Source organism: Notamacropus eugenii, chromosome 1 (assembly GCF_028372415.1).
Source record: "Notamacropus eugenii isolate mMacEug1 chromosome 1, mMacEug1.pri_v2, whole genome shotgun sequence".
NCBI lineage: Eukaryota > Metazoa > Chordata > Mammalia > Diprotodontia > Macropodidae > Notamacropus > Notamacropus eugenii.
The window spans coordinates 341440069-341452328 of record NC_092872.1 but is presented as its reverse complement, the minus strand read 5'-3'; the positions used below and the strand labels follow the sequence as shown (position 1 = coordinate 341452328).

Here is a 12260-nt window from a genome sequence, read left to right as displayed (position 1 = left end):
TCTTCAATCAAAATTCCACTTTATAAAGCACTTCATGGTTTACATAAGGCTTTCCTCACAGCAAACCTCTCAAGTCAACAAACATTTACTAAGTGCCTACTATGTGTCAGGTATTGCGCTAATTGCTGGGGATACAACAAAAGGCATAAGACAGTCCCTGCTCTCAAAGAGCTCACAGTGTAACAGAGGAGACAACATGTGAACAAATACATCCAAATAAGATATGGATAGGCTAAATTAGACATAATCGATGGAAGGCACTAGCATTAAGGGGGACCAGAAAAGTCTTATAGCAGGTGCGATTTTGGATGGGACTTAAAAAAGCCAGAGTAGCCAGGAACAGAGCTGAGAAAAGGAGTACAAGCATTATTTACACGCACTTTACAACCAAAGAAACTGGGGTTCCTAGAGTTTTTAGGTGGCTTGCCCAGAGAGATGTATAAGGGTTTCATTGATGTAAGTCTGAATGAAATTGTCTTCTGCAGTTCTCTGAACTTAAACTTTTCTCTCCTCTTTCCCCACCAAATTCCCCCAAAACACTACCTGTTTTCCCCTAACATTAAGGACCAAAAAACTAAGGCTAAGCTAATGCTTAACAAGATGAACATTCAAGTTTCCAGAAACAACAAAAAAAGAAAAAACAATACCATGCCAGATTACAGCTCAACTATCAGCTATGCTTGGGAATCCTGAACTGATCACCTTTCCCCTCAGCTTTGCTTTCCCTAGCTATTGAAAAAAAATATATTTTGCAGGAAGTACTATTAATGATATATACTGATTACTGACATCTCAGGAAATTAGATCTTCATTTCCCTCTTGCTACAGTATTTTGGACTTCTCCCTTATGCCCCCACACTGGGTACTCTTCCCGTCTCCCCTCCTTTCACGTGCTGTTTTCTCTGATTAGACTGTACACTCCTCAAGAGCACAGTGCCTTACAAATAGTAGATACTTAGTAATGTCTACTGACATAGACATAATAAAAATTATAACCACCAAAATGATTTTATTTTAAGGTTCAAGAATGGAAATATTTTTAAAACGTGTATCATTCCCCTGCATTTTAAAAAACATCTTCCTGATTCAGAATAAGTGTGAATATCTTTTTCGGTTCTGTGCTCCAACTGTGGGGTGCACTACATTACTAGGGTGTTGGGGGAGAGGTTGTGTCCCTTCACTAAATGGCTCCAGACTGTTGTGCCTTTGTCATTGTCTTCTTTGGTGCTTTTCTCAATGACCATTCCTCTGTTGTCAATGTCTTGCTTCGATAGTCTCATACTCAAAAACCTCCATTGGCTCCCTATGTCTACAGAAAAAAATATATGTATCTTAGGCTGACATGGTTTTAATATCACTGGTTTTAAGTCACAAACTGGCTTCCTCATAGCTTTTTAAAAATTAATTTATTTTTACAAGTATGTATTATCTCTCCCTTCTACAGTGCTCTCCAACAAAACAAGAAAAAAGAAAATATAAAAATATGCATAGTTCATTGCATTGAATTCCCACATTGTAATTCAAATTCCTACACTGACCATCTTCAAAAAATGCTGATCATATTCTGCATTTCAAGTTCATCACCTCATCAGCAAGTTTCAGCTGAGTCATGGTTTATTACTGCAATATTAAAGGTCTAAAATCTTTCAAAATTATTTTTCTCTATAATGTTGTTATTGGAATATATAATATTCTACTTTTGCTCACTTCATACTACAACAATTCATCTAAAACTCTACATTTTATAATTTCCTATGGCAAAATAATCTTCTATTATATTCATATGCTATAACTTGTTTAGCCATTCCCCAATAAGATATTCCCTTCCCCTTAGTTTATAGATTTTGGCTACTAAGAAAAGAGCTGCTAAAAAATATTTATATACAATTTTTTGCACATTTTCATTGATTTCTTTGAGTTATATCTTGAAGGAGTTTGATTAGATGAAAGTTTAATTACTTCGAAGGCATAGTTCCAGATTGCTACACCAATTCAAAGCTCCACTAACAGTGGATTAGTGTACCTGTTTTCCTACACTCCCTCCAATATTTGTCATTTCCCTTTTTTGTTAATTTTTTCCAATATGATGGCTGTGAGATGGAAAAGTAGCTTTAATATGTATTTCTCAAATTAATCTTATTTTAGAATACCTCTTCATATGAGGGGACAGGGTGTCAATAGTTTGGTTTTCTTCCTTTGAAAACTACCTCAGTTTTTTCTAAGGGGGAATGGATTAGTCTTATAAATGTAAATCAATTCCTTATACATCTTGGAAATAAGACCTTTATCAGAAAAAAACTTATTATAAAGATGCAGTCCCAGCTACCTTTTTCCCTTCCAATTTTAACTGTATTAGATGTTTGTGCAAAAACTTTTTCAGATAGTCAAAATAATCCACTGAATCTTGCTATCCTCTCCATTGCTTTAGTCACAAACTCTTCTACCTATAGATCTAAAAGTTAGTTTCCTCCTGGTTCCTTTAATTTGCTTAATGTTACCTTTTATGTCTAAGTTACCTATCAACTTGGAGTTCATCTTAAGATATTGTCTATACCTAATTTCTGCCAGACTACTATGCAAGTTTTTCCAGCAGTTTTTGTCAAATAATGAGATCTTCCCCCAGTAACTAGGGTCTTTGGGGGTATGAAAACTATGCTACCATGTTCCTTCACATTCTTCATTGTTTGTTTTTCCATGGGAATTTCATTATTGTTTTTTTCTAGCTCTAAAAAATAATCTCTTGGTACTTTGATTGGTATAGCCTGAATAACTAAATTAATTCTAGTAGTATGGTCATTTTATTATACTGACTCAACTTACCCATAAGCAATTAATGTTTCTTCAATTGTGCTTTCTGTATTTATTTTAAATGGATTTTCACTTTCTACCTCTTTTTGTTGGGTTTTATTGGTAATACATAGAAATACCAACATTTTAAGGATTTAGTTTATATGCCACAAATTTGCTGAAGTTATTTCAATTAATTTTTGGTTGATCATGATCATCTAAGTAAATCATATCATTGGCAAAAAAAAAAGTGAATTTTGTTTCCTCTTTGCCCATTAATATTCCCTTGGTGAAATTGTAATCCCATAGAACTCTTTCCAGCCAAATTAAACCACTAACTCTTCCTGTTGTCCTATTTCCTACCTGTATGCATTCATTAAGAAAAAAAATGAAAAGATTTCCTTCAATTTAACCCCACCATTCATCTACACGAGACTTTCCCTCCTCCAAGTTGTGTCTTCCTCCTCAGTATCACCTTGTGTAATTAGTATACATCTTCTTGTCAAAGTTGTTTCAGTCATGTCCAACTGTTAGTGCCCCCATTTGGGTTTTCTTGGCAAAGATATTAGAACAGTTGGCCATTTCCTTCTCCAGATCATTTTATAGGTGAGGAAACTGAGGCAAAAAAGATTAAGTGACTTGCCCAGGGTCACACAGCTAGTAAGTGCTTGAGACCACATTTGAACTCAGGTCTTCTTGACTCCAGGTCCAGTGCTCTATCCACTGAACCACTATCCACTATACTATCCACTGATAGTATATCCCTATAAATGTTTATGTTGTTTCCCACTTTGGAATGTAACCTCCTTGAGGGCAAGAATCATTTCACTTTTGTCTTTGTATCCCCAGAACTTAAAAAAGTGTCTGAGACATTGTAAGCATTATAGAAAATTCTGTTGATTGATAATCATTTGCCTCTGTGCCTGTTAATACAAGTACTCTATACTTCCATCTCTTTAATTCAACACTTACTATTTATTAATTTGTCCATTGTGAAAAGAGTATTATGCTAGACACTGACTATACAAAAACAAAATGAAACAGCCCCCACTGTCAAGGAATTTATATTCTCCTGAGGAAGATACAATATGTGTATATGTGTGTGTATTTGTTTAATAATTTCAAGGAGAAACCCCTAACCACTGGGAGGATATGGCACTTTGACTGTGTTTTGAAGGAAAAAATGGGCTGAGATGAGGAAGAAGCATATTCTAGACTTGTGGGGAACCACCTGTGAAAGCATGAAGGCAAGAGATGAACCGTCATATACAGAAAAACAGCTAGCAGGCAGTTGCCTAGAATAAGAGTGGGAGAAGGGAAATAATAGGAAAAGACTGGGAAGCTATGTGGGAGTCAGAGCATGAAGGGTTTCAAATGTCAGGTTGAGGTTGTTCTATTTTATCCCAGAGGTAATAGGGAGTCCTTGGAGATTTTTGAGCAATAAAGTTACGTAGCTGGATCTGTTTTTAAGAAATATCGATCTGACAGCAGGGTGAAGAATAAATTCAAAAGGAGACTAATTAGATAGCAAATGAACTAGTCCAATGAAGAAACAGAATGTAGGGGAGGCAGAGAAAGGGCCACTATTTTGCAGAGATAGAAATCAGTAATACCTGGTAATGTACTGGGAGGCGTAGGGTAATGTGAGGAGTGAGGGAAGGCAAAGAGTTGAATCCTTCACAGGTTACCTCCTTCATGAAGTTTTATTGGATCCATACCCTGACCACAATTGACAGTATTCTTTCCTTTCCTTTTACAATATTCTACCTTGTATCAAACTTATTTAGATAGGTCCTACTCCCCTATAAGATTATAAACTCCTTAAAGGCAGTGACTCACCTTTCACCCTTACATACTTAGTGCTGAACACTCATGCTTTGTACAGAGTAGGTGCTTAACAAATGTTTGTTCAACTGAATAATCTGGTTGTAGAATCATAGGGTATACACTGGAAAAGGATCTTCTGTAGAGACCATCTAGTCCAATCCCTTTCACTTTACCCTTGGGAAAACCGAGACCCAGAGGTAGGCAGCCCAAGTTCCAACAAAATAAACAGCAGAGCCAGGATTCATTCTCTGACTCTAAATCCCACTTGCTTTCTACTGTATTATGCTGCATTCCTGTGTAAATATCCTGTATTACAAAGCAGAATCCTGGAACATTGGAACTGCCAGGGAGCTTGGGGGTCACCTGGTTCAACCATCTCATTTTACAGAGCAATAAACTGAGACCCAGAGAGTGCTAAGTAACTTGCTAAAGTGACACCCAAGTTTCTTGCTTCCTATTGCAGGGCTCTAGCCACAGACCCATTAATCTGATCTCCCTGAGCAGTTCCTATAGTAGCACAAGAATACCTGCACGAAAGGGGTTGATGGACAGGATAGTCCTTCAGTTTTTTTTTAAGTCTTTAGAGGTTTAGCTTTATGTAAGGCAAGATCAGATAGATTTTAAAAAATCAGACTAAGTCAACAAGAAATCAGGCAATGGTCCAGATGAGAAGTACAGATCTCTTCTCTCTGCCTTCTTTGTACGTGACTTTTATTAGTTTCCTGGGAAAAGGGATGGAGCCTGAGTGAATTTGCTGCAGGAAAACATTGGCATTATATGACTGCAAAGAGAAGGATAAGGATAGCATCAGTCAGTGGATAAGGCCAACATAATTATTTTCTGTTTCAAGGCATTTCCTGCACAGCAGCACGTCGCTAGTGACCCAAAATAAATCACATAATCGCCATCTGCTGGCTCAAAAGTGGTATATAAAATGGCATCACCACATTCCAATCTAAGCTTAAAGAAGGGAGACACTGCAGCACCTGGCCTGCTGTGTATAAACTTACGTAATCTAAAAATTAAACCATCTCTGCACATCTTACTGTGATAACAGCATATCCTCCAACAAATGGGGCTCTCATAACCCCCTATATTATAACAAAAACCTTCCCTGAGCTGTTAATAGCATGCCAGACTCAGAAAATCTATTCCAAAGTTGTTTGTACAAGTCCTTCCTGTTTCTACCACTGAGGCCTCTGTGAAATAAAATAGGATTTAAATACTAAAATTCTTCTCCGTAAGCATCAGTCTGACATTCACTGAACAAGTTGTTCTCACAGTCTGCTACCTTTCTCCTACCCCCAAAAGACTACTGCAAACTAGGAGAACATTCTACACAGTAACAGCCACAGTGTTCGAGGACTGTTTCTGACAGACTTAGCCTTTCACAGCAATGCAAGGACCTAAAACATTCCCACAGGATTCTTGATGCAAAATGCCATCCACATTCAGAGAAAGAACTATGGAGTTGGAAGGCAGAATGAAACAGACTATTTTTTCTTTTGTTATGTTTTGTTGAGATTTGGTTTTTCTCATGGTTTCTCCCATTCGTTTTGATTCTTTTATGCAACATGAATAATGTGAAAATGTGTTTAATAAGAATGTATATGCAGAACCCATATGAGATTGCATGATGTCTTGGGGAGAGAGAAAATTTAAGATTTATGGAAGTGATTGTTGAAAACTGAAAACAAATAAATTAATTAATTTTTTAAAAAAAAGACAACTGCACATGCTTCTCCCTATAATGACCAGAAAGCTTCCTGCAACTATGAATGAGACACTAATAAGAGATCACAAAAGTACAGGTGGCTCTCACTTTACAAAACAGAAATGTTCCACCAAACTATTAGGTATATTAGTAGTTACTTAACATTGTCCTTTAGTTGTTTTTCAGTCATGTTTGTCTCTTCATGACCTCATGTGAGGTTTCTTGGCAAAGATACTAGAGTAGACTGACATTTTCTTCTCCAGCTCATTTTAGAGATGAAGAAACTGAGGCAAACAAGGTTAAGTGACTTGCCCAGGGTCACACACGCTTGCCCAGTCTGAAGCTTGATTTTAATTAGGAGATAAGTCTTCTTAACTCCTGGCCCCAGTGCTCTATCTACTGCACCACCTAACTATGTGCAGCATTGAATTAATTTGATTTTTCTGCAAACTGAATCCAACATTAAAGCTCAGGATTTACAGGAACCCTGCAACAATGTCATTTGTAAAACAAATGATGATTTTTGTAAAGATAAATTATTCTCCCTAATGGGTGGACATCCTATGTGTTCTACTGATGCCCAAGTAACACTAGGAGGTCTAGCCTAGAGGCATCAAATATGCTGCTGGCAAAGTCTGGATTTGGAGTCAAGAAGAATCAAGCTGTTCAAATCTTGTCCCAGACACTAACTAGCCCTAGGCAAGTCATTTGACTTCTCTGGGTCAGTTTGCTCATCTTAAAATGAAGATAGTGATAGTGCCTATCTCAAAGGGTTATTGACTGGATCAAATGAAATACTGTATGTTAAGTGTTTTACAAACCTGAAAGTGTTAGATAAATGCTATCATTACCATTAGGAACTGAAAGTGACTATTGTATAGATCTTTCTAAGTAAGATATTAAGAAGGTAAAAAGGAACCTCTTCAGAGATGAGAATGCTGAGTCTTTTCCTTGCATCAATATTTCAAAATACCTGATTTCATAAATGTGCATCTTCCATCCATCACAAATATTGCTCATGACAGTCATCATACAGGTGACTGTGCTCTCTGTCTTTTACTTGTCTAAGAAGGTACACAAGGATAACCAAAGGTCAGCTCCAGAGATCATTTAGTTTGGCTCCTTCGATTTTACACAAGAGAAAACAGGGAGCAGAGACAGTACACAAAAGGCCTTTTTCAATTTTGAATTTCATTACCCTTGGTTCTCTTAAAGTAGAGTCTTCCATGATCTCAAGCGGCCTCAGCAAGGCATAAAAAAAAGCCAGCATCTCACCTACACAGATGGTGAAGCAGCTGAGGTTTCCTGGAAAAAACACTAGATTCAGAGTCAGAGGGTATGAATTCAAGTCAAAGTTTAGACTCTCTTGTTATAGATGTATGACCACAGTGCTTAGTGGCCTCATGTGAAAAACGGAGATAACACTTGCACTACAGCCTAAAAGGGTTGTTGTAAGGTACAGGAAACAATGAAAAATGCTTTGGGTTCTGACCATCTGGCTGTCTACTTACATATCAAGTATTTCTATCTTAGAAAGAGTACTATCTTAGTTACCATCTGGGCCTCAGTTTCCTCATCTGTAAAATATAAGGTTGGACTCAATGACCTCTAAATTCCCTCCTAATTTTGCATCTATGGTCTTATGACATATGCTATTATTAACACAGAACATGCATGTGTCCAAAACACAAGAGGGATAGTGCCAATGACTGACAATGTTGCCAATGTTGACAAAAACATATTATTTAAAAAGCAAGGAGAATAGACATAGAAGCTTCATTTCACTTCAACAAGCATTAAACTGTTTACTGTATACAGAGCATTGTGTTAGGAGACAGAATACAAACTAAATTTAAGTAAGAAAGGATTTCTGCTCTCATTGGGTTCACAGTCCAGAAGAAACTCAGATCCAAATCCCTTTCATTTAGAAAGGCTAACAGACAGTTTAATTCAGACAGAGATATTTGGCAGCTCCTAATCTTCAAGAGGATAGAACAATACTGCACTACCTAGGCCTGCCCTAGGTTACAAATATATTTCTCTTAAGGAGACCTTGATTCTTTCCTTCTCTAATCCAGGGCAATGTCCCTAGGCACTATAAAGTGTGGGTTTACAGGACAGCTCTTAATTGGTTGTTTATTTACTCCAGGATGCTCTGGCTGCAATTCAAGTAGAGGCAAAAAAGTAAACTTTAGTTGTCTAGGGGTTGAAGCAGTTTCCACCCTAAAAAAGCATTGTCTGACCTTGAACTCAGAAAAAAATTGCTCAAAGGACTTAAAAAAATATGTAATACTACAGTGTGCTTAATACCTCTTAAAATGGAAATAGCACTGGCTTTAGAATCCAAGGAACTGGTTTTGATGTAGAAGAACAGGATTTAATCTTCTGAAATGATTCTTCTATGTACTACCTGTGTGACTTTGGGCAATTTAATTATTCTTGCTGGTCTTTGGTTTCCCATCTATAAAATAAAGGGGTCTGATACAATGATTGCTAAGGTGTCTTTTGCAGCTCTGAATACTATGAATACCCTAAATTTATTAAGCACCTGTCAGCCCATACTAATTTGTTGTCTGTACTTTTGACAAGTCTTAAAATTAAGACTTTGTTTTACTCTCTAATTGAGTACCATTCAGAACCTATGAACCTTATGATGCTACAGAGGAGAAACTATCTTTTAAATTACCCATGGAACTCCTGGGCATATAGGAGGAAGCCACGCCTAATGAATCATCTCCAACTGCAATGTAGGCTATACTTCGGGGAGATGGTTCTGAAGCTCTTGTCACGACACAGCTGTAATGTCTCTCACACTTACACACACACACACACACACACACGCTAGGTGAACACCCAACTGGATTTACAATCATCCAATCAGCCTGAGCTGCTCAAATCTATGGGTGTGTGTGGGTGTGTGTCTCCCCTCCCTGAATCAACTAATTTTAAAACAAGGCCTGAGCAGGCTGGTTGGTAACCACTGGCATGTTCCAACAGAGGCAGCTGGGATCCGCCTCACCATAAAAGGCTTCCTCACATGCAAGCTGGGGATCAGGCCTGCAGGGAACAGCATCTTCCTATTGCAGACTTCTACACGAGCCACTGAAGAAACTCAATCTGGCAGCCTAGGTCTCCTGTCAGTAAATTCAGCACAGCTAATACCACCTTTACAGAAACTCTGTGAGCTAATCATTCAAGCAGGTCAAGCCTGAGAAAGCCAGGGGAGGAAAGCCACTAATGGCTATAAATTTATAAGGCCACAAGCAACTCCCCAGGACATGCCCACAATTGGCCTCCCAGTTCCAGAAGGACCAAATGAAACTGTCCTGAGCCACCAAGTGACCATCCCTTCCACATGAGCAACAAATAATTTTGACAAGTTGTTTCTATCATAAAACTACTCTGGAACCAAGAATTAGCCAATACACATTTTTTAAAGGTTCTAGAGAAAGTCCAATTTATACCAGTTGGGCAGGTATCCATAAGGCTGTATGAAGAAATGGGGCTTAAAGGCTGAAAAGGACTATATCTTAGTTGAATATCCAAGCCACTCTGCCATACCAAATATTTGAACAAATCTTAATACTTCTAGTACCTTAATCTAAAGAAAAAGTAGCCTATCCTATCTAGTCATATTATCTTTCATCTATAAAGATATACCCCTAAGTTAAAAATATAAAATATAACACCCCTAGTTTGGCACCTTAAGCCCTCTCTCTGTAATATATGCCCTCCCCTAACTTTCTGGTCTCATGTATATTACTCGCTTTAACTCACTCTCTTCCTGTCAAACTGGTCTGTTAGCTAACTGTTCCTTGCTAACGTTATTCCATCTGGCATCAACACCTTGGCGCAGGTGTCCACACCCTCCCCCATTCCTGCCATGTCTGGAATGCACACTTCTTTACTCAAGGCATCCCTAACTTCTTTCAAAATATAGCTCATGTGCCCTTTCTTACTTACAATGACCCTTTCCTGATTCTCGCAGTTGTTAGTTTTCTCTCCCTTCTTAAGTTACGTTGTGTGTGTGTGTGTGTGTGTGTGTGTGTGTGTGTGTGTGTGTGTGTGTGCGTGTGTATCTACATGCAGATATAGATCTATCTGCACACATGCTATATTCCCCCCAGTAGAATGAAACTTTGAGGGCAAAGATTTTTGTTTGTCTTTGAGTCTATAGGTCCTGGAACACAGTATGCAGGAAGCATTTTTTGAACAAAGTTCATCTGTCTGAAGGGGATTTGGGAGTTCTGGGACCCCAAGGATGCCAAGGTAGAGTTGCCTGGAATAAATCCACACATTCAAGCCTTCCCAAAACCTCTTCATGCCCATGGGACGTAATACTTAGAATGCAAAAGAAATCTGTGAAAAGTAATGATAATAAGTAATTACTTAAAACCACCATTATTCCATCTGATCTTCACAAAAAAACCTTATGAGGTAGACAGCAAAGAGATTATCTTCCCGGAGGAGGAAAACTAGGCACAGGAAAGGAAAATAATTTAAAATCAATTCAACTGTGAAATGTCTCAGATAATAGGGACTGTGTCTTATTTCTCTCTTTGATCTCTCCAGTACACAACTTAGGGCTCCACACAAGGTCCAAGGTCACAGTTTGTATCATCCCTGAGACACAAACCTAGGTTTCCCTAATTTCTGATCTAAATCTCTTTCTCTTTTGCCAGTAATGTGCCATCCATGCTCCCACTTTTGTGAATAGAGCACATTTTCATGAAAGTTGAATGGAATCAAGAAACAATGCGAGGACTAAAGTGAAAATGCCCAACCAACAAAGTTGTGGATCTTTTCTCACAGGCTCATAGATTATTATGGCTAGGCAAGAGCCTAGTCCAAGGGTCCCCAAACTATAGCTCAAGGGCCAAATGCACCTGCAGGATTACCTATTTTTGTACAGCCAGCAAGTTAAGAATTGTTTTTACATTTTAAAATTCAATAAAACTTTATAATGTGAAAACAATTCTTAGCCCACAGCTGCACATAAACAAGCAGGAGTCATATTTCGCAGTGCTGATCTGTGGATTTTTAAGCTGGAATCTATTTTAAAAAATTGTTTTAATATACTTGGATAACTGTTTTCAGTAGAATTAGTTTCTTTTGTAATCCTATGTATTCTATTTCATTCATTTAAAAACATTATTCTGAAAAGGGACCCCTAGACTTCACCAAACTGCATGGGCATCCATGACAAAAAAAAATTAAGAATCCATGGTCTCCAGTTCAACTCCAATATTTTACAAGGAAGGAAACTAAAGCTCAGAGATGGCAATGATCTGGCCAACTTCACAATGTGAGTTATTGACATTTCTGTTAGTATGAAGCTCTAATTAGCTTCAGCCTTCTTTACCTATAAAATACGGACAACTAACCACTTTAGACAAAAATGTGAGCCAAGTCACTTTCTGTACTCACATTTTCAACGAAAGCCCACAAGTCAGGATGGCCAATCATTCAAAGTGATTTTCAAGTTGGTACCATTCATTCTTTTGCTTAACACATTTATAAGCCTACAGTGGACTTTTTGGGAAGAAACTCTTATGAAGATATGCCTTTCCTGCCTACAAAGAGGTGGTCAGGGGAAATTGCAAATATCTGATAATTCACTGGTTTGATGCCCTCCATTCTGATTTGTCACTTGGATGTGGAATTGCGGGAAGAATACAGAGGGTGATGCTGATGATGAAGCATCTTCTCCAACAGTCACCAAAGAGCAAAATGAGGCTTTGCACAAGTTTTACAAGATTCTATCAAAATTATAGGATCATAACATTCAAATACAGTTCTGATTAGACACTGAGAGCATTTTTAGAAAAGATTTAAGTTAGTAACACAGTAAAGCAAAAAATGCATTAACTGGCACTTAGAAGACCAGATTCCTAGTCTTGGCTCTGCTGCAAACTTGCTATGAGATTTGGGG

General features: G+C 37.8%; 1 protein-coding gene across 2 annotated transcripts in view; it reads right to left on the bottom strand.

The window, feature by feature from the left end:
* VDAC1 (voltage dependent anion channel 1) overlaps nt 1-12260 on the bottom strand; it is a 35935-nt gene that overhangs the window by 21079 nt on the left and 2596 nt on the right. The window lies entirely within an intron of this gene.